The sequence below is a fragment of the Anabrus simplex genome, chromosome 2 (genome assembly GCF_040414725.1).
Source record: "Anabrus simplex isolate iqAnaSimp1 chromosome 2, ASM4041472v1, whole genome shotgun sequence".
NCBI lineage: Eukaryota > Metazoa > Arthropoda > Insecta > Orthoptera > Tettigoniidae > Anabrus > Anabrus simplex.
In genome coordinates this window covers 314,170,552-314,195,132 of record NC_090266.1, presented here as the reverse complement: position 1 = coordinate 314,195,132, position 24,581 = coordinate 314,170,552, and the positions used below count along the sequence as shown (strand labels likewise).

The following is a 24,581-nucleotide window of genomic DNA, read 5'->3' as shown; positions in this document are numbered from 1 at the left end:
AGAAGAATAATGAAAACGGTTTCCGTTATGAATGCACTCTACAAATAATGAATCCGAGATGAAACATTTACTATATGGACAGAAGGTTCATTGAATAGGGCATTATTACATTTTTACATAGAAAGTTGATATACTGGTAAACTCTGCAAAAATTTCAAATCAATACTAAATAAGTGCAATGATGTCACCAAAATATCTTGGAATTAAATTCGTCTAAGTTGTCATCATAAAGCTCTACGTATTACTGTTTTGTCTAGTCAAAAGTGTTAGGTTATTTCAATGTATGTAACTTTCCCTGACCCAGGTTAGGAACTTGCAGTCCTACCTATACACAGAAAGTCTTTCTGCCGTTATGATATAAAAGTGAATTATTTAAATCATCAGCAGGACCAGTAATGACGTTCTATACTCCGAGTAAACAAACATGTAGGCCAAACTCCAGGCAAAGTGGAACAAAAACAAAATGACAGAAGTTGAAACAGACCTGAATCCATGAAAACTAAGAGGTACCTACCCAGTTAATTACATATATCATTTAAATATGATCATTAAAATATCTATAAATTTCACGTTACATTTTTAAAATATTCACTGAATGTACAATATCGGAAAGTAGAAAACAATAGCTTCGCAAATTTATAGCCTAATCTGTTCACAATATTAATAATCAACGTATTTATACAGCATGCCAAGAAAGATACTCGGGTTATACACTCTCCTCTACAATTCAATATACACAATTGACTTGTTGTAGGCTACTTTGAATAAACTTCCTTTTAGTATAAATGAATTTTAATATAAAGAGCAACCTGTTACATTTTCCTACCTCAGTCTAGTAGTACTAGAGTCAAATAATGCCATAGTAATGTCCGACAACTTTCCCTTTCAACTAGGGGCAGTTAACTGCCGCTCTGATATTTCAGAATGAAAATAAGTATCACTGTCTTTGAAAACTATGCTAGTCCCATTGTTATTGGCATGTGTCACTGCTCCACGTTCATTTAAGACTTGTAGCAGGTTGAGTTGTGTATAGAACGGACTTGTTTCGCACAGTGCTTCCAAATTTTCACATATGAAGTCACCACGTGCTTCCTGAAGTGAACCTGGTGAATAATACATGCTTTCTCGTCTTTTAGCAAATTCTTCTACGACAAAGATGCCGGTGGAGGTTAATCTTGAAAACACTATTCATGCAATTTGAAAACTAGTTTTGTTTTAAACTTCATAGTTGAGTCGTTAAGTTATCGATGCAGAGACGTAATCTGAACTCAAGACACAAATTAGCAATATTGTTTTGAATCGTAAGAATCTGTCGCAGTTTCCTTGAAGCTGTTGGAATTCTGTATGGTAACCGGAGATTTACAATGACATATTTCATAACAGCACCCGTCACGTGCTACACACTGATTGTAGCCACTGTTACAGAAATAAATATGATGACTGATTGTATATGAAAATGGACGATAAAATTATTAAATGCATTGTCCAATTTCTCGGGGAAGAACTTAATGAAGTTATTCACACGTTCCTATCACTCACTAAACAATACAACATAGCTCCGAGATTACCAGACATTTTAGTTACAGACCTCCTAACTTCACAATCTCCTATTTAAAAAACTGAAACACGAACATTATTATTTGCACATTAATCCAAAATCTATCTCAGCCGTCAATTACAAAATTCACTGCTTACAACGAATGAGTGAAATCTGGGTTAGGTCAACACCACCTAAATATAAGGCCTGAACACAAAACTAAGGTGACCGAGCTCGATAGCTTCAGTCGCTTAAGTGCGGCCAGAATCCAGTATTCGGGAGATAGTAGGTTAGAACTCCACTGTCGGCAGTCCTGAAAATCGTTTTCCGTGATTTCCCTTTTTCACACCAGACAAATGCTGCGGATGTACCTTCATTAAGGCCCTGTCCCATCGTCGCCATAAGACCTACCCTTGTCGATGCGACGTAAAGCAACTAGCAAAAGAACTAAGATGGCGTGTGAATAGAGGCGATCATCATGACACTATGGCATCTCAACATATCGGTTTTAATTGATTTGGCTACTTACCAATCAAAATAGTACACCCTCAGAAAACTATTTCTGAAAAGATCAGAGATAGTTGATACCCAAGGTTTCTAAAGCAAATGTTGAAACTAAAGTGAGGTTCGGGAATTGAGGGAATGGCAGAATACCGAAATTCATACCAAATGTCTTCTTTAGTGTCCCGCCCACAGCAAGTGAATTGAAGGCAACAACACCCTTATATACATAAATGGAGATTTTCATGAAATTCAGTTATGCTGACAAATAACACATTTCTTCCTCCTCAATACATTCTTAGACTCGAAGCTTTATTTCTTATAATAATTATTCAAAAGAATGTTTGCTGAAATCCATACCAGTTTTCTACAAACACATTCTGATGTATGTCCGTTATTACACATATCTGGCTCCCACAAAAGTTCTTTATCAGGAAAAACTTTCATTGCACTCTCACATGAAATCTCCCTCTATGGTTATTTATTAGAAGAACTCATTTTCGAGATCTACACATAAATTTGTTACCTCTAGATAATTATGTATTATTACATTGATAAAAAATATTTCAGGGAACAAAAGCCTAGCCCTACTCTTATGTCTAATTAGATTGCATGCTTCATCATCGGCATCAATGACGTCCTCAGTAACAAGAATTCCATTACAGTGTTCACATTTCAGATACTTTGAGACGATATGGCAAAAATATCCTGCTACGTAGACTAAAATTGGCATGTCATTGTTACAGTATTCAATATCCTGTAATCGTACATGTACATCTGTGCTCTTACACAATTAATTATTAGAATAAAAAAGGCAGAGGATTCAGGAGGCGGCTTATAGGACTCATTTACAATTTCCCCAAATGCATGTGATCTTATCTTTAGAGTCAGTGATGACAGTAACCGTAACTTCTTTTCAACTTCACGCAACTGCCTCACATACATATTGAACTGCCCTCCTGCTAGCTGCCTATATTTCCAAAAAGTGTCCTCTAATAGGTGTGTGAAATTTTCCTAATAGGACATATGAAAAGATAATTTTGACAAACAATATTCTACCAACATCAACAATCCTTCAGTTGTCAGTATCAAAGCAGCCATTGTTTCACGTGCTAAGGAACATTTTCCACCTAGACCTCTCCACTTTACTGGCCGTTGTAGGAATTTCTTCGAATATTGAAGCCCTTCTTCTGAATTTGAAGAGACTGGAAACATTCAACTGTTGTTGAGCTTTCCCCCCCTTTATCTGTTGTTTTGACATTTACAACAGCCCACCAGTCTATTATTATTTTAATATATGATGCAGTTTTTTAAAATATGGTAGCTTACACTTTTCACCTAACACTTTCAGCGCTTCTATAACATTGTCATTGAAAACTTGTAGAGCTAATATTACATTTTGCCTTTCAAATAATGAAGGACTTACTACTTTGAGAGACAGACTATAGCCATATTTTATGAACTTTTCAAGCTCAAGCTCATATAATTTCTGAACTGTAAGGAAAGCAGCACACTGCACTGCACTGCACTGTCATCTTCAAAATCAGGATAGTTCATTCACATTTTCTCGTCCTTTCGATTTAACGAGTCACTGCAAATACATTTCAGCAAGTGGACACTATCACACACAATGAAAAGTGATCTCTCATCAGCAGGAAGCGCACAAACACATTTCAATTCATTCTAAGGTGAAAATAATTGCATGCATTTTATGTTTTCAGAACTGTCATTGCTAACAACACAAATAACTTTAAACCCTGTTTCCTCTAATCACGTAATTACTTTTCTTAATACACCATACAAAATATTCTCCAGTAATTTATTTTACAGGGAATGCGTAAGCTACTTCCTTAAAATCAGATAACAAACCTGAAACCATAAAATATATGAGGCAGTTTTTTTAAATATGGTAACTTACACTTTTCACCTAACACCTTCAGGTTGCTAACTGCTCATCATTGAATGCATTACTAACAACATTACCACATTCATAGTCCATTAATTGTTTAACACGAGTTTCATCTACCTTAAGCCAATGAACTTATTGCTATTACTGCCAGAAAATGTGTCCCTTACGTTATCATGTTATCATTGTTATCATTCTGTTCTATTCTAGGGTCTACTTTTAAAGAAGAAGAACGTCTCCTGATGGCACATGGATGAGAAATATACAATAAATTGAGAGGTCTGAGCTATGCATAGCTATGGGGGTGAAATAGACTACAATATCGAAGATAAAATCAGAAAGGAAGGACTATAACTCCCCCTCTCATGTGACCAAAGTGCAATTTGCTCAATCGTGAATTGGAGTGGTCCTTTTAGTTTCGGTTCTGATATGCTGACTTGTTTCAAAAGGTATGCTATGTCAACCACAGAACATAACATGAAACTTTTTAAGAAGCACTGAATTTTCATCCAGCTTCTTTACGGGCTGTAGGAAATGAAAGTTACCAATTCTGTCTAATTTGATGTCCTTATAGTACACAATTATCTCCAAAGTTTCATTAATAACAATAGAACAAAGTATTTCAGGTTCAGGGTTCAACACAATATTATTACTATATTTACACCTTTTTGAAGTATGTCCCATGATTCATCTACGTTAAGATTATTTAACTTATCTTTAAACTCAGTGAAATTATAAAATATTAATCAATTCTTGTGTAAATTATATTCAGCTTCACTCTCCTCGATTGCTGTCTGGTTATTTTCATTTTCTCTTCTCCTTCTCTTGTCTTCAGGACCTTCTCGATACGTTTTTGAACTACCCAAATACACCGGGCAATTTTGCAAAAGTGAAGGCACAGCACTGGGGATAAGTAGTGGAACCTTCAGTGGTAGAGTTATAAGCTGTCCATCGTCACAGTGAAACTCTATATATTTCCTTATTTCGCACGGATTAAAATGTAATTCACAAACCTGCAATTATAAACATTCAATTAACCAAACCTGAACGCATTTCGCCATGCATGTTGAAGTTTAGATCCCGTCTAAACTAATAGCCGTTTTTCAGATACCGGTATTTTAGATTACCATCTCATGATTATATGAATATACGAACATAATATGAAATAAAAGCTTTTGCAAATGAAAAATACATAACATGGTATCTAGTTACTTACCACTGAATACTTCGTTGGAACGAAATTATCATACTTTATTGCACATAACAATTTCGCTTATAGATCTTCATATTTCGGAAATCTAAAAATCTGTGCTTTGCTATTAGCACTGTAGTTCCCCTACCATTGGGCACACAATATTTTTAGACATTTATTGTACTTTGTAAGACACAATTAAGGACCACTTTCACATCGCATTGCCTCAAAAATCCACCATTTTATTTTTATCAACCTTATATCTAGGTGGAATTGGTTAGACAACGTTCGTACAAACATATTGAAGAACGCTTTTCCAGCGCCACGGGAAACTATTGCAGATGCTTTCCTATAATAATTGAAGCGTGCGACGGAAGTAAACTTCTAATAGAACAAGTAGCCGAAACTTGAATTTCCGTACGTCAGTAAGGAAAGAGATTTTAGGAATATAAATTTATATTCCCGAGTTGGAACATTTTGTTGTTTTATGAAAATAATGTACAAGTTCCGAGAGTTTCGAATACACTACAGGTTTCTTTTATCAAGGTGACTGATGTATCCATAATCAATTCAAGGCTGGGCTTACTGGCTCAGACGGTTGAGGCGCTGGCCTCCTGAACCCAACTTGGCAGGTTCGATCCTGCCTCATTCCGGTGGTATTTGAAGAGACTAAATTCCTGCTCCTCGCCGTCTCCGAAAACCGTAAAATTGTAGTTAGTGGGACGTAAAGCAAATGCCATTATTAACTCAATTCGAGGTAATTAGCCTCCCCAGCCAAGGTACATGTGTTATCTTCAACGGAGGCTGTGGAGGAACCGACCCGTCCGAAAACAGCGATACTTCCATACCGGTACATTAGACACACGACAGAAAGGATTGGTGAGCTATTAAGCAGATATTATCAAGACATTTTACAAGAAAAACAGGAAATTATTTCGATGTCGGCAATCAATCAATTACACAATTATAATAGAATTACAGTCTCCTGGAATCCACAACTTTGGACGTAGCTGTAGTATTTTCTAGATAGGCGAAACGATGCCACTAACTTATATCGCACTCCTCCAAGAACCAAGGCATAGAAATTTCAGTTGTAGTTAAGGATTCCTCACAAAACAAGTTACAACATTTCATTTTTAATATAAATATTTTAACAACTGCGCCCGGTACCTCGAAAGAAATACCCGAGCAACGCGAGTTTGGAGTAAGGCTACAAAATTAGTCATTCTTGAATGCCTGTTATACACAAAGAACAGTATGAATACCAGACCATAAAAACACAGGAAGACCCTGAAAGTTACAGAATAACACTTCTAAATCCCCAGCTGACCGCCGACCAAGAGACATGTTCCAGATGTTTCAAGGATGGCGACGAGCCCGGGGAAACCTGAATGTGGAGAGCCGATATAAGGTGATGCATAGTGACCACCTTCGTAAGTTGTGATTCAGCCAGAGAAAGAGACGGACACAATCACCAGTAGGAAATTTGCCTTGGTACTGTTTAGCAGTAGCCAGGAGCAGATTGTCATAGTAATTTTAAGTGCTTCATTCTTTTTCCAAAATTGTTATTTAAGAAAAAAATGGGAGGCCATTCAGACCTTCGGTCCACGGAACCATTGCAGTCGACGCTTGAGGCACTGAATATGGACGACTTCAACATCCAGTCCAGCCACGTCACCCGAAGCTATTACTCAAATATTTCCCGCAGTTCCGTTCGGTCGAGGAGACCTACAGCTACATCCGCAATGTGCATCTGCTGTTCAACTAATTTTGCGGTAGTGGCCCTTCTCAGGACATCGGTGCCTTCCTACCGCGGGCCGTGGCTCTTCACCTCGAGGATCACTCTCTTACTGAGTTCTACGAGGAGCAGCTGGGCAACGCGTTCCAGATCATCCAACTGCCAGGGACCCTTTCCCGAGGCGCTCAAGGACAGTGGTAGGTGAGACGTCACCACGCAGATGGTACACCGTCCCCGGCGTGGGCTGCGAACCAGGGACGCCAGCTGACACAAGGTCCAGGAAGAAGGCAACAACAGGCACTCAGACGTGTAGGAGAGTCAAGGGGCTGAGGAACAACTTGGTGGGTACCGACTTGTGGCCCTTAGCTTCTGTAGAGGCCGTGGACGCGAGCACCCGTGTGAATGTCGCGATGGCGTGACTCAGGGGATGTGGCCCTGTTTTGAAAAATGGATGCAAACGCCCAGGTCCGTCTACCAGGAGAATCCGCCACCAGCTTGCGCCAACCAGAAAGGGTCTACGACTCGGGTACAGATCTGGGATTGTGCCGAGGTTATCGGACGGCAGAATGGAGGTGCAGGGAGACAACTCTAGTGTTGTGAGGTAGCCAGCCATTCTTCGCGGTCTGTCTGCACTACTTGCTCGTCGCTGACACCTGACTTTGCTCATCAGAACCGGGGCAAAACGAGGGCGTCGGAGCCTGACCCAGCCAGGAACGGTGTCTACACTGGGGCAGCCCATGTCCTCACGGGCCACGTCCTCAGGCATGAGGCTCGATCAGGACGATCCCCCTCCACCGAGCAATGAGAGGCGCCAGAAAGCCTACGCCTCACAACGAAGGAGAAGGAGCCGGCATTCCAAGAGAGGACCACTCACCATCACCCTGTACCTGCCCGTAGGAAAGCAGCAAACGAGCGACCAACCATGAGAAGGGCCCACCAGGATGTGGTAGTCATGTGAGATCGAATCCTCCCTTCCCCTCTTCCTCAACAGCTCTTGCAGTGTTGCCTCTGCTAGAAGTGTGGTCATCTCGTCAGTGTTACTCTGGGTTTCCGGTGATATGCAATTTCTGTACTGCTGACCACTATCGCTCGGCTCTTAGAGAAGAGCAGGTGTGCGCCAAATGAGTGGGAATCCATCCGGCTCTATTAGGGGGCCATGACATTAGAAAAGAAAAAGAGGTTCGTCACGGTGCGGCCACCATCATGCCCTGCCTCGGCTTGCATGGCCTTACTCTCCGGGATCAGATATACGGCAGCAGGTATCCCATGGAAACCACGTTGTATCGCAGGTCGTAAAACTTCTTCAGGCTTCGCTTGGTAGCTGGTGAGACCCGCTCTAGACATATCAATGCCGAGGGCGGTCTGGTTCTTTGAAAATTTTAAACAGCTTGGGAAATGAAGGTAGGATGGTTTCTATAGTACTCCTGGAATATCCAACAGAGTGAAATATGGGATTGTCATGTTGGAACAAACGATTCATTTTCGTAGACATAGGAACAAAATGTTGCATTGTGTATCAGATGTTTCCCCTTAATTCGCCATGTGCTATTTATGTGCAATATCTAATGACCTTATACCTGAAACAGTAGATACGGACAAAAGTGAAAATGCTGTGGCAGAAACCCAGAGGAAGCCTTAGAGCCACTCATAAAATAGTTAAAGGAATGTACGACGAACTTAGCAGTTTGTGAAAAGCTATTTTTGAAAACTTCCCTGCGAGTAGTGGTGCATCTCCATTTTTGGCTGAACGTACCCCTAGATGTCATAATCATCATCATCTTCATCATCAATCCCCACTGGTCTTCAATTATTGCAGTCACAAATATGGTAGATTCCTATCTGTTGTTTACCAAGTTTTTTCTTAAGTAATTCCAAAGAATTTCGAAATTTATCGACCTTCACCGTTTTAAATGATTCCAATCACTAAATCCTCTTCCTAAAAACGAATATTTGCTCCAGTTTGTCCACTTGAATTCCAACTTCATCTTCATGTTTTGATCTATCCTACATTTAAAGCCACCACTCATACAGTATGTATTCGCCTACAAATATCACTCCCCTCCATCCCTCCACTGACAGTTCGGAACATACTACTCATTCTAGTAGCTCGTCTCCTTTCTTCCAAGTATTCCCAGCCCAAACAATGAAACATTTTTCTTAACTCTACCGTTTTGTCGGAAATCACCCAAAACAATGTTTTCCAATTCTCGAATCAAATAATCCTGGAATGGGTCCCATACCCCGGAAATATGCTCTAATTATACGAGGTCTTACCTAGCAACATTGCATCTCCTTTATTTACCAACGACAACCCCTAAATAACCCCCATAATCATGCAAAGACATCGAACACTTTTATTTACATTCCCTTTCCTTGTACTGACACTTTCCTTTTATTGCAATATGCAGCTGGACTGAGTGGCTCAGACGGTTGAGGCACTGGCCTTCTGACCCCAGCTTGGCAGGATCAATACTGGCTTAGTCCGGTGGTATTTGAAGGTGCTGAAATACGTCAGCCTCGTGTCATTTGATTTACTTGCAAGTACAAAACCCCTGCAGAACATACCTCCTACGTATCCGAATTGGTGAAAATAAGATTTTAGCACTATAAGATTTAGAATGGGTGCCACTATTATGTGATAAAGTCTCAACTGTGTAAAAAATATTAAATGGGTTAAATCCCACAAAATATTGTACCTCTTATGCTAGTGGCTTTACGTCGCACCGACACAGATAGGTCTTATGGCGGCGATGGGATAGGAAAGGCCTAGGAGTGGGAAGGAAGCGGCCGTGTCCTTTATTAACGCACAGCCCCAGCATTTGACTGGTGTGAATATGGGAAACCACGAAAAACCATCTTCAGGGCTGCCGACAGTGTGATTCGAACCCACCATCTCCCGGATGCAAGCTCACGCGCGCCCCTAACCGCTTGGCCAAGTCGCCCGTTGTACCTCTTATGTGGCTTATTATTTTTATATATGGGAGAAACCTCTAATGTGCTTGAAGGACATTGAAATACACAACAACACACGCTGTTCACGCTACAAGGAAATATATTCTATGTGTTGAGTCGAACGCGCTAGAGTTATACTTTACCGTCTTCTGCTCGACAATGTCGACTCTATAAGACGCGTTTGCACTGTATGGCACCAGACTGACCAAGTAGGCGTGTGATCGTTTTCTGTCACTGCCATTGTTGTTGCTGCAAGATGTTTATTGTCAGGAGTCATGCTTTATTAGCCGCGGAAAGGAGATTCTAAAAATGGTATTAGAGATAACTAAAAAGGATTATCCATCAGACAAAGGTAAGTCAGTCAATGAGCAGTGAAGAAAGCAGATCTTTAAACACCAAAATCACAAGTGATTCCGCAAACTGCATTCACATTTAAATAACAACTAAGTTATTATGGATTGTAAGATGACAGCGCGAAATAAATATCTTCTTTAATTAGGTGCATTTTGAAACCCACAATAGAGTCAAATCGCTGTAAAATAACAGCACTGTTAAAATCGATGAAATGTTGGACGACGTAGTGAATGTTACATGTTCTAGGGCACATATGAATTACATTACTCATTTTGTAACCTATAGATTTCATAGAATTTCTGTGCATTACGAATGTTGCATTACTTGTAAACACATAGCTAGAGATGGGAATTACAGGCACGAATAGGTTAGAATGCAAACGTATTTGAACAAGGCGCAAGTGAAATCTAGCCGCTCTACAGATATGTCGGGGAGTTGCATAAATTTTAGGGGTTCTAATAGTTCAGATCGATAATATTTGTGCAAATCTCACCGCAGAACCGTCATGCGGGTAATATACACTTGCGCCTTGTTCAAATACATTTGCATTCTAACCTATTCGTGCCTATAATTTCCATCTCTACACATAGACATGCGACTTCAAGAATGTATTTAAAAATATTCTCATTTCTGTTACATCTACAAGAATTGTCTGCACCCATAGAGGCGACGTTTGGCAATGATGTTACCAGCATAGCAAGAAATGTGAAAGCAATGTAAATTCTCTGCCATATAGTAGGTATGTTTGAAGTTTTGAAGGCCTACTACGTAAGCTTAAAAGTTGTAAGTAGTACAGGAACAAAACTATAAGTTTACAATCCCTGACGTTGACAAATGAAACCACAGAAAGGATAAAACTATCTCCTTATATTAAATAATTTCTTTCAGGTTTAGAAGATATTCACGACATGTTTCCATTAAGTGGGATGTAGTTGAAGACGACCTCCACGGTGTAATGAACTCTCATAAAGATAATAATAATGTTATTTGCCTTACGTCCCACTAACTACTTTTACGGCCTTCGGAGACGCCGAGGTGCCGGAATTTAGTCCCACAGGAGTTCTTTTACCTGCCAGTAAATCTACCGACACGGGGCTGTCGTATTTGAGCACCTTCAAATACCACCGGACTGAGCCAGGATCGAACCTGCCAAGTTGGGGTTAGAAGGCCAGCGCCTTAACCGTCTGAGCCACTCAGCCCGGCTCTCTCATAAAGAAAGTGGAACAACTGAAACCAAAGATACGTCCAATGTTGGCACAAAAACTGTGAATAAAGTAATGGATCAATCCAAAATGTCTGTCTTAGGGGTAGAGAAGGGCGGATTACATAGCCACAATGACACAATCCAGACCCAAGAATCCATACAGTGTGAAGACTGTTGACTTCAGTTTCTTCAGGGATTTGAGCATAAATCAATCCTCCCGTCGTTACGGCCTAGAAGGAAATCTGACGGCCCTGGAGTGAGAGATATCCGCCAACTGCTGTACTCAGCTGATGGAAGGATACGTTTCGAACTGCAACACACGGCAGAGTAGGAAGAACTTCCACAGAGGGGGAGAATGATTTCTCCGTTTCATGATCCGCACAGATTGAACACTGCGCAATAGCCGATCACAATGTCCATGTTTACTCATTTGCAATAAATGAAGCAGGTAATTGAACACGACCAACACTTCGTCTATCATAATCTCTCCGTACAGCAGGACAAATGAAAGTTCCCTGATTCGTTCAGTGATCAAACTACACAATATAAATTTAATAAAATACAAATAAATTTCTATGTTCTGTTCTGTACCCTTTAATGGGAGCATTATGTCTGTATATTGTGTGTATATATTGATCATTTATAGTAAATAGCACGGAAGGGGCACCTCCTCCAGGACCCCTTCGCTGGCCTCTCGCGGCTAACGCCCGTGTTATCTCAACTAATAACGGCCCCGCTAATTGTGTATAAGCGGGGCACGGAGGTAGCTCGGGGTCAGTTGGCCGCGGGAGGTACAGCCAGTGGCGAAACTACTTGGAGTCATTTGAGGCAATGCCTACCCTAAGAAATACGATTAAACATAAATATCGTAACAAATGTATCTGCTGTTGTTATTGTGTTAAATCAGCAATAATCTCTTTTTGATATGTGCTACATGATGACAGCAGATGATGTGCTTCGCTGATCGCCCCGCTAGATGGCGACAGCAGAGTACTTGTTCTGACCGGGAGGCAGTCTGTAACTTGTCTCACCCAGGATTTTTTGTTTTATTTCCCTTCCGTCAGCTTGTGAATGGCGCGGGGTGGTGGAGGAAGGGTGGATTTACCGCCCGCACTCCACTCTCCGCTAGGTCTAGACCTCAGAGAGGCAAGCCTCCTTGCTATTTAGAGCGTAGTAACTCCTCGCGCGAAGGTGACAATGAAGTGTCCTATTGTTAAGTGTGTGTTTTTCTTTTGAATTAGTAGACAATCCATGCATTATTGGCTGTATTTGTGACAATTCGGACATGGAATGTTAGTTGTATAAAACGAGACAATAATATCAGTCAGGCTGTTCATTCATAATCTGACAGCGTTCAGTCATTTTTAGTAATCCTCAAAAAGAGCTCATCTTCTGGAATCCAAAGGATTCAGGCATCCACAAGCATGCGCTACCCGTTGGAGCTTTCATTCGAGAGCAGTCCACACAATATTTTCACACTATGATGATCTAAGACAGGTTTTTGAAGACATTGTAGGGAATGATGAGGGTTAGGACAGTGGGTCGTAAAATTCTTCTGTAGGGTTGCTTAACATACTCAAGAAGGCCCAATTCATATATTTGATCTGTCTCTAATAGATAAATTTTTGTTTATAGAGACCATCTTGTTGCTCTACTGCAACATAGAAGCACATCTGACGTAATTCTGTGCAATACTGAAATTAGAAAAACCACTGGTATCCTCAAGGGGATGCGATCAGAAAATACAGTATCATCTTGCGTTGTAAAATGTCGCAAAATAAATAACGAGATAAATGTAGACGACAGGACATTCCAAAAGCTCAAAATGTTAACATGTGTAGTTCTTGACACACTAATTATGCAAATGGAAGTACGGTTTGGCGATTTTGAAAGAATCCAGGTTGAGCTGTTGGATCCAACTCAGTTCATAGTTTACAAGGAGAACTTCACTGCTATTAAACTGAACAGTCGTATGAGCATTTATCACTTTTTTTAATAGGGAAAGGCTAGAAACTGAATTGATTAACATTTATTCCGATATAGAAAAACATTTGTCCCCTAAAACTTTTACATTATATTGTCCTCAATGACCTCGAAACTTTAAGGTAAGATTTCCTGGCTACCCATTACTTAACTAATAGCTTCGCCACTGGGTACAGCAACTAGTGATGTAACAGTATTCAGCTGAATAAAATGTAATTAAATGTGTTTCAGTAAATGATCAAGATAGTGTAGCTTCATATCTATAGCAAAATTCCCTATCTGAAATTTCGAGGAAACCATAAACGAAATAAAATGAAATATGTGGTCAAATAACTAATGTTATTGCAGTTAAACAGTACAGTGTCATAAAGAGACAGGTAGAGAAGGGGACTAGATTATTTTGATTATTATGAAGGTGAGTATAATTTCATGAAGTAGACTTCGTGACTCTTGTAAAAATTGTCATTTTTCAAATAGAAGATTTGTTCCGGCAACGACGATATTAAGTATATTGTAGTTCAGAAGAGACTCGTTAACAGCTGTTAGAAAAGCCATCAGAAAACTTTCTGCCGAGACTATCAGCTGCCACACTCTCGGAGCACTTACTGTGGCTTAAATCAAACTGAAATGCAGAGAAATCTTATAGGTCAGGGAGTGAAACGACCAATACGATGGGGTTTGCCATGGACCTAACCTAAAGGTTAGTTATCCATTTGTAGGTCAAATATAACATACTCTAAGTTCCATCGTGAATTTTTCCAGGGCGAAAATTATAGCAAGTTCCTCGAGTTCGTATACAGAATACTTAGTTACCTGAGGTGGAAGGGTTCTAGAAGAATATGCGACGGGTCGTCTACCTAAATCAGAATATTGCAATAACACAGCAGTTACGTCAGATGAAGAGGTGTCAGTTTGATCTGTGAACATTCTGCAAAATTGGGCATGGCTAGAACCGGTGCATTAAACAAGGCAAGCTTCAGATCATCGAATACTGCTTACTAGGATGGTCCCCACACAAATGTGACTCTTTTCGAAGCAGAAGTTTAAGAGGAGCGTGAGCACGATTAGCGAAATTAGAGACAAATTTATGGAAGAACCCTAACATTCTGATCAATCGGGCTACACCTTTCACATAAGTAGGAGGCTTGAAATCATGGATATCCTATGCTCTAGACATGTCACCAGACACTCTACTAGGAGAAACGATGCTTCCTAAAAAGGACATATTAGGCTTAGCAAATGAAACGTTGGACAATTTGCCAGTAAGCTGCCTTTCTAAGGCGTTGTAGGATTTCACTAACATAAGCAAAGTGTTCCTCCAAAGATTCACTGTACACATCGACGTCGTCTAAATAATGGTAGATGTAGTGAAATGTTACGTCAGACAGGATACGATGAAAAAGCCAAGTGAGCACGGCAGCTCCAGTCGATAAAATGAAAGGCACTCTGTTAAATTCGTAAAAATTCCAGTTGTAGCAAAGGCCGTAAAATATTTAGTCTCTACAGCTGACGGGATCTGATAGTAAGTCTGGTTAATATTTAAATTAGTAAAATATTTTGCCTTGCGAATCCATGAAAAACGTAAGTGCTAATCAGGGATGGTACAGGAATCTGATCAATTGTCTCAATTTTGTGCTCAATCATATAAGTGACTCGTAGCTTTTCTGAGAATATATCAGATTCATAAAAACACTGAATGCAATACACCTGGTCCTCAGGTGACTATGGTATAACGTAATTTTATCCCGCGGGGTCAAAGCAGCACAAACTGAAGTAAATTACAATTCAAAGAGGAAGCGTTAACTTATCGCAAATCTTGAACCAACACACACGATTTTGATGGTCTAACATGAGATCATAATGACTCGTGAAATTAGCACCTAGAATAACATGACATGTCAAATTTCTAGTTATTAAAATCGAAACTTCCAGGTGAAAATTAGCAATCCTGATTTTACATAGAGTGAAACTCAAAATTTGTAAGGTTGAAGAATTACCCGAGACACAGTTTAACGTAAGATTAGGAACAATCCGGAATTTGTAAGAAGATTTCGTGCATGCACACGACTCTTCACTAGTGAAAGAAAAAATACTCCCTGAATCAAGTAGAGCTGAAACGGCCCATTATTTATCTTCCCTTCGAAAGATGGGGCGACCAACATATTGAAACCTTTATTAGTCTGTATCTTGATAATTACCTGTTCTAAGTCTTTAGAATGAAATTCTAGATTCTTGTATCTCAGCGGGTTTTAATGGCTCTTCGTCACTTGCTGACATGACTATCAGTTATTAAGGAAAACCTACATACTTGAAATTAAAAGCTTAAATATTCTAACTATGTTTATTCATTCAAGAATAATTAATTTAAATATGAAGGCGGTGCACATTACGAATGTGTCTATGAATGAATAGTAACTGAGGTCAATGCCATTAACATAACACTGAAGCTGGACGATTTCAGGAGGATATACCAAACCAAACCCCATGGCACTACAGCCCTCGAAGGGCTTTGGCCTACCAAGCGACCGCTGCTTAGCTCGAAGGCCTGCAGATTACGAGGTGTCATGTGGTCAACACGACGAGTAATCTCGGCCGTTATCTTTGGCTTTCTAGACCGGTTCAGGATCATATCTATTACAAAAATGTCTGAAGGGCTAATTAAAATAAAACAACCTTGACGGCTTCACGGGGGCGTGATTAGCTCAGTGGCTTAGCTGAGTGGCTGGCCGAGGTTCGAATCCCTGTCAATCCTGGGTCGAGATTTTCATCTCAAGAATCACGTGACGTCAGGATGGGCATCCGAATTAAACTCCCGGCCAAAACCAAAATGAGCCTATGTGGATCCAGGAATCTCAGAAATATCTGGGATAGGCTGAAGAGAGTTTTAACCTTGACTATTTCACCAGAACAACAACCTTGAAGTACAACTATTCGATTCCATCCAACAACTCTGTAAGCTTCTGATTTCTGGAATGTATAAATATCAGGTCCTGCTCTCCAGACATTTTCTTTAATCAAGGCCATCTATTAAATGGCAATCAGCGCAGAATGAGTTACTTGGACTCTTGATTGCACCTGAGTAACCTCAAATTCATATTATGGGACGATCAATATCATTCACTGAAGTAGAAGATAAGATTAAGTAAACGGGGCTAATGGCCAAAGTGCTCCTCCACTGAAATTAAAGTTATGCGAGCGTGGCTGATGACTAATATGTCCCTCCAAATTTTGAGTACGATACGTAAGCTTACTGAACTTATACGCACCTCAAACGCCAATTAATAATTTATTAAACTCAACACTGCATTTACAAACAATAAATGTTCAAAGTAATTTAATATTAATTAAATTGAATTAATGAAGTTAATTCACAAACCAGAAACACAATATAGCTTCCAAGTTAACTTCAAGTGTAATACTTGGATTTAATTGAACACATGCAAGTAGAATATCAAAGGGGATTCTGGACCACGGGGATTCTGGGCCACCACAGCCTCTGCGCTAGCGCGCGGGCTCCCCCCCTGCTGGGGCCTCTCACTTGCCAGGGCGCGTGTGGAATGTTAACTACACATACCCGGAGGTCTTTATGTAAGAGGTAATTATTTCTCAAAAGGTTACTGGTGTGGGCGAGGTGCTGTGTCCATGGGGCAGTGACTGGATTTGTTTTAAAAGGTCACTTGCTGGAGTGCCTCTCACTGGCCAAGAGGGCTACGCACATGTGGAATGTTAACTACACATACCCGGAGGTCTTTATGTAAGAGGCAATCATTTCTTGAAGGTTACTGTTGTGGGCGAGGTACAGTGACTATGTGGCAACTGGATTTGCTTTAAAAGGTCACTTGCTGGCGAAAGGTGAACAGGATGTTAGTTTATGAAAAAATGAAGCCCCCTCCTCCAACCCTACTGTGGGTGAGGGGAGAATCTAAGGAGTGGTGCAGTGCAGCTGTTACTAGGCAAGATCTTCTTTGCAGCTTGTTGAAGGTTATCTCTATCACGAAAGGTGAACAGGATGTTTACGGTAGGTTGTAATTTTGAGTAAAGGTGAAACAGCGACAACTCCAGCCCACTGATGAGGAGTGAAGGTGGTGGCAGGGAGTATTTAAGGAGCAGAGCACAACATAAGAACTATCATCTAGTTGGAAGAGGACTTCTCTACTACTACTTTTCTTTCCTCTTGAGTAAGTGAGTTTAAGTTTATTTAGTTTGTTAATTGTAAAAGACATACCAGTTTCAACAGAATGGATATACTAATGAAATTAAATAAGATAGCCAAGGCACCACAGTTTCATAATAGAAAACTAAGCGAGTTGCAAATTAACCATCCATTTAAGGTTAAAGAGCTGAAAGCAGTGGAAACACGTTTCGGAAGGAAAATAATAGCTGCTATAGAACGGGAAGATGAGGAGACCGTGAGTGTTTTCCTGCCGGCGCAATTCGTGAAACTTTCTGGAGAAGAAATAGATGAAATAAATTTATTAAAAAAAACTTGAAAATGATGTACAAAGGCATGGAGAGGAGCTACCATCAAGTGTGCTTCCTTCACGTTTCGGAAGGAAAATAATAGCTGCTATAGAAGGGGAAGATGAGGAGACCGTGAGTGTTTGACTGCCGGCGCAATTCGCGAAACTTTCTGGAGAAGAAATAAATTTATTTAAAAAACAACTTGAAAATGATGTACAAAGGCATGGAGAGAGGCTACCATCAAGTGTGCTTCCTACAGTAGAATGCCGACAGTTACGATACTTATTTTAACTAAGCAAGTATGCAGATGGACTTCTCGTTCTTATATGTAACTTCTTTTCACCGTATTTGTATAATTGTTTTGTTAATTGAAAATAGTATGTGCTGCTTCTTTTCAGGCCCGTGGTGTTGCTATGATGAAGTGGAAGAAAGTGGAGATTAAGGCTGGATCCGAAAATTAAGCATATCTAATCATACAGAGTCGACGCTTGCAAGTACATCGAGAGAAGGAAGTCGTCGCCAGTACACAGCCTGTTCAAGATGAAGCGGGACAACTGAGCGCAGAACAACAACAAGAACTGAGTGGTAATTGTATTGAACTATGGAACAGAGGGTGTGCACTCTTTAATTTTACAGTATATGTGACGAACTTGAGTAAAGCATATGAAAGCCAGCAGGAGGTGACAGCTGCTGTAGTGCGATTTCTCCTGACCGAATTTTCAAGTAATGGACATTTTTTACCATTTGATGGTATAACATATTCGAAGAAATTTACAAGATTGAATTTTCCTTTTTTCACGAGAATCGAATAAAATTTCTTTTTACCGGAATACATTGTTAGGGAAGCTTCAGGACGAGTTTCCAAGCGAAGATGTTCACTGTTCACTAGATGTAGTAGGGAGTGAGCTAGCTCGATGGTTATACTGTGTGATGACGGATTGTACATTCTTGATAAGTCGTTGCTACAGCAACTGCTGGACTTGTCTTGAGATCCAGAGAAATTTAGCACCAGAACGTAATTTGCGGCCACATTTTTTTAGTCATGGAGTTTCCTTCGAACAAACGTAGAAAATTAGACATTAATTTACAGACGGATGAAGATGAGGGAAGAATGCAAGCTCATTATGATAGGGCGTTTGAACGCATTCGTGAGTTTGTGAGGGAGGTAAGCGGATCAATAGTAAATTCATATCAGTTCGAACCTAGCGAGGAGCGAGAAGAAGAAGCTCAGTTCGAGCTGATTGGAAATCTTAACGAGCTAGAGGAAATGCGTAATCGGATGTTAGAAATTTATTTACACGCTCGTACTGTTAATGGCCTAACTTTTCAGATAGCAGATCTGTCTGCTTTCCAGTGTAAGGAAATCGAGGGAGCTTTTCGGCGCAGAGTGTGCATACTAGCGGTGGTAAATGTTAAAAATTATTTCTTACTTCCCGAAGAGTTCCTAGATAAATCTTGCGTGTGGTTTAATAAATATGTGAAGAAAGCACTTAACACACAAGCATTAAAAGTGAATACCGTTCTCTGCACACAACATGTTCTTCGCGATAAAATCGATAACAATTATTTTCATTCAAGGAATGCAGAAATTACCGAAGGTAGTAATTTAAGAGAATGGTACAACGACCATGTAACTAAGCCGATTCCGAAAAAATTAACAGAGTTCGAGGCTCGTGATTCGGGTTGGTCTCTGCTACGAATTCGTGAATTGCGGATAAACCTTAATAAAAATGACGGTTTTCACGTGGGCAAGTCGCCGAGTAGTCTAACGTTGCCTACAGCAGTTAGAAACAAGAAAGCAGTTATTCATGTGCAGAACACACGGGATGCTTGCTTTGCATGGAGTGTAGTTCCTGGCTTAGTTCCAGCTAAACATCATGCGGATTGAATTTCTTCTTACCCACATTATAATTTAATTCTAAATTTAAAGACATACCAATCCCGATGGAAATGAGATACATGAGAAAATTTGAAGAACAAAACGAAATCTCCTTGAATGTATTCGGAGCTCAGTATGATGAGAACAACTGGGTGTGCATAGGACAGAAAGATGTCAATAAAGAGTTTACTCTTGTACCTTTGTACGTTTCACATAAAACATGTGAAAAGAAAGTAGATCTTCTAATGCTTCAGATTGGCGACAGTGAGAAGTATCACTTCTGTTTAATTAAGAATCTTTCACGTTTTGTGCGCTCATGCCTTACGAAGAGCCGGAATAGAATTTATATTTGCAGACGATGTTTGTTTTACTTCCAACATGAGCAAAAATTAGCTTTGCACAGTATTGACTGTATACAATTTCCGGTGAGCAAAAGTATAATGCCTAAGGATAGGGAAAGGGTAGTGTACTTTGCGGAGTATAAGGTTCAAGAGACAGTGCCTTTTATTGTGTATGCGGACACAGAATGCATACTGAAACCTGTGTCTACTTGCTTTCCAAATGATAACACGTCGAATTCAACTCCAATTCACGAACATGTGCCATACAGCGTAGCATATAATTTACACTGTAGTTTTGACAGAGATTTGTGCCCTTTCAGATTCCATCGAGGTAGTTATTGTGTTAAATGGTTCATAGTTGAGATGTATAACTTAGTGGACACGCTTGAGCCGTATTATTTTGAAACGAAACCGATGTTACCATTGACTGTTGAGCAAGAAAGTAAATTTCTCCCGTCTACATTATGTCACATATGTGAGAAAGAAATCGCAGATAATGAAATTAAAGTTCGCGATCATTGTCTTTTAACGGGTGTTTACAGGGGATCAGCACATCAATCGTGTAACTTACAGTATCGTAAAATTTCTACCTTGCCGGTAGCATTCCGTAATTTGACAGCCTATGATGGACATTTTATAATTAGAGAACTGCATAGGAAGGGAGGGGATGTTGCGACAAATCACAGAGCGAACATTAAACTATTAGCAGTGAATATGGAGCGATACAAGGGATTTTCAAGCTTTATACGTTATAACCAAAGACAATGTGTGAACTAAAATTTATAGACACATACAACTTCATTCCTTTTTCTCTGGACAAAATGGCACAATTACTTAGTGAGGAGTCAAAGCTTGTAACGAGACGGTATTTCACCGATGATTTACAGCTTAAACTCGCTTCTCGGAAAGGGATATTTCCATACGAATATATCACTAGTATGGAGGTGTTAGACGACACTAGTTTACCGCCAAGGAGTTCATCCTTTAGCTCTTTGAAGGGTAAAACTGTGTCGAAAGAAAACGTTTGCTCGCCTTATTTGGAATAAGTTTAACTGTAAATCGTTGGGTGAATATTCTGATCTCTACTTGAAAATCAATACTTTAATCTTGGCTGATGTATTTGAAAACTTTAGATTAAGTGGAAAAGAGACATATGGTATTGATGCCGCTCATTTCTACACGGCACCGTCTATGGCATGAGGTGCTATGAAAATAATAAAAGCTGTCCACCTAGAATTACTTCAAGATGTTGACATGCTGCAGTTTTTCGAACGCTCCATACACGGTGGTAATGTGCAATGCGTTACGCGGCATGCAGTAGCAAATAACAAGTACATGCTAACATACGATGAGTCCAAACCGGAATCATACATAATGTACCTTGATGTGAACAATTTGTATGCTATGCAACAGTTTCTTCCAACGAGCGGCATTCAATGGGTAAAGAACGTCGAGAATTTAGACATTATGAATGTAGGAGATGAAGCAGATGTTGGGTTTATGGTAGAGGCTGATTTAATCTATCCCCAAGAACTTCATGATAAACATGCCGATTATCCTTTGTGCCCTGAAAAATCTACGAAACTAATGAACACTCTTTACAAGAAGGAACGGTATATTCTTCATTATAGGCTATTAAAACAGTGTGTAGAATTAGGTGTGAAAGTTGATCGCATTTACAGAGCGATTCAGTTTAATCTGAGCGCATGGTTAAAATGCTACATTGATTTGAACACAGAGAAACGAAAGTTAGCAAAAAATGAGTTCGAGAAAAGTTTCTAAAAATTAATGAATAACGCAATTTTTGGTCGTTCATTAATGAACGTAAGGAAGCTACGCGACATCAAATGGGTCACACAGTGGGAGGGTCGTTGTGGTGCACGTACGTTGACCTCAAGAGCAAAATTCAAACGTCGTATTATAGTGGACGAACAGTGTATGATTATCGAAATGAAGAAACTTCAAATTCTTCACTTCCAACGGGCTTACCTCTGTGCTACAATTTTAGATTTGTCAAAAATGAAAATGAACGATTTTCACTACAGCGTTATTTTGAGAAACATTGATTCAGACTCACAACTACTATACCCTCCTCAGTCCTACATGTGGTTTTGTCTACTTACAATAAAACAAAGTAATTTAAGGAAAAAAGTAATAATGGTAGGAAAGTCAACTCTGAGCCCTGACGTAGCATATATGCTACACGAATAAAACAACTTAGCAAAACACACTAATTTTCTATGGTGAATTTTTTAAAATTATTTGAGCAAAGTATAACACATCGAATGCATCAACAGGGTCGGGACTGAAGAGGATACACTAACACTGACAGTTTGATATACAATTTTTCATTTGATATATACGAGTTTGTGAAGGAAAATTGAGTCTTGTTTGACGTAAATAATCCTTTCCAAATTGAAAGAAAAAATTCAGGTGAAATAGGTTTAATGAAGGATGAAAGCGGTGTAAGTATCGTTGAAGAATTTGTAGGTTTGCGATCAAAGATGTATGCTATTAAGTTGTGTGAACAAGAGAAACCTACTTGTAAAGCTAAAGGTGTCAAAAATGTTGTCGATCACCTTACAATTGATCAGTATAGACGTTGTCTGTATGAAGGTGAGCGAGTGTCCAAACTACAAGTGTGCATCACTTCCACTTCTCATTCTGTGTTCACGGTTCGTCAATATAAACTAGCACTCACAGCTAATGATGACAAAAGGTACATCACAGGCAACAAAATTAATATATTACCATTTGAACATAACAATCCTGCAGAGAAAAGTATAACCAATGTATAGCTCTCTTGCATAGTAGGTTCCCTTTTATTGTGAGCACCTCCTCCATTTCCTCGTCGGTTTACACTTCCGTATGTAAAAATAATGTAATGTACTCTGTAGGTGATTATTAAGTAACAGCAGGAGAAGCCCTTATTTCTTCTGCGTTTAATCATTTTATTTTAGAAACTTTTCTTCTGTATTTGATTTAGCAGCAATCTTTTTTTTTAATTTTAGAAAAAATTGTGATGTTATAGAATTTCAAACTAGGTAAACATTTCACTCGCTGTTTCTTTTATTCAATGTATTGTACTGTATTTATACTTTCTCTTTTAAAGTGCACTGTATACTATTGTACTGTAAGTCTATTTTCATTATATATTGAAGTGCATTGTAAACCTTTATTTAATCTTTTTCTTTTTCGAAGAAATAAAATCCGAACTAGATGATAAAAAAGATGTTAAAAAGTTTTTCTTTCAACTATCCTGCGCTGCCTGTCTTTTTATTCCTTGTACTCTAACTAAAGTAGGAGTAGGAGAATGAAAAAACATATTTCTTTTTACATTCAAATTTATTGAATGAGAAACTACAGAGTTTTTTATATAACATTTTGACTGCATCTTTTTATGCTACCACGAGGAGAGACCTGCAGAGACTGAATCTATGACTGTCACCGCGAGGAGAGACCTGCAGAGGAAAAAAGAAAAATTAGTTGATAGCAGAATAAAACAGAAAAAGCAAGCAAGAGAAGGGAAAACTATTATTTATTTTTTCTTCGCCTTAATAATTGTTGAATTAGTAACTGATATCAAGCTCGGACGTTGTTGTTGCCACCATGAGTAGAGACCTGCAGAGGTGAAAAAATATATTAGTTGGTAGCAGAATAAAACCGAAAAAACCAGCAAGAAAAAGGATAACATTATATCAATTTTTCTTCACCTTAATAATTGTTGAATTAGTAGCTGATATCAAGCTCGGACGTTGTTGTCGTTGTTAGCTCCTGAATCCTGACAAGCATGGTGTAAGTTCGCCTTCAGATGATCTGGTAGATACTGCCAGAGCGCACTTAATTGATGTTGTTTGTAAATAGATAACATGTTTTCAGGGAAGAAAGCCCACTCAGATTTATTGAATCTGCTCACACCTTCTTTCTTAAATTTGTTTATTACTGAACACACTATTCTCATCACACCATCTGATGATTTTAACCAACTTTGAACAGCGTGAACGTTGAACATAGCACAGCTGCCTGAATGTCTAGCAACATGTGGTAAATGACTTGGACAGTCAACAGGGAAACACTCGTTACGCATTGTTCTTAAATCGGGTACACCTTCTATAGTGTTCAAGTCAATTATGCATGTACGAGGATACTCTCGCAGTGCTTATAGACGTAATTCATTAGCTTAGTTGCACACAACCATATATTGGTATTGTTGATCACTGAGAAGATTGAAGAACGACGTAAGCATGAAATCTAATTTAGGTACACTCATACCTAATAGAGCTGTAGATAACACATTTGTAGATGAATCTATATTACAACAGGCTATCTCGTAACCTCCAGTAGGTAACTTCTGAATGTCAACTATCACTCCTCTGGGTTTTGCACTCATGGTGTGTTCGATATCGAAGAACTGAAGCAGTGAATCCTCTCTCTCTCTCGTTTGTACACACCGTTTGGAAAACAAGGAAGAATAACTCGCGCAAGATTATTGGAAGAAAAATACATCATTCGTTAGAGGTTTATAATTTATTA

The 24,581-nt window shown here is 39.3% G+C and overlaps 1 protein-coding gene across 1 annotated transcript in view; it reads right to left on the bottom strand.

The window, feature by feature from the left end:
• LOC136864086 (protein zyg-11 homolog B) overlaps nt 1–24,581 on the bottom strand; it is a 417,362-nt gene that overhangs the window by 350,798 nt on the left and 41,983 nt on the right. The gene's annotated exons all lie outside the window — the stretch shown is intronic.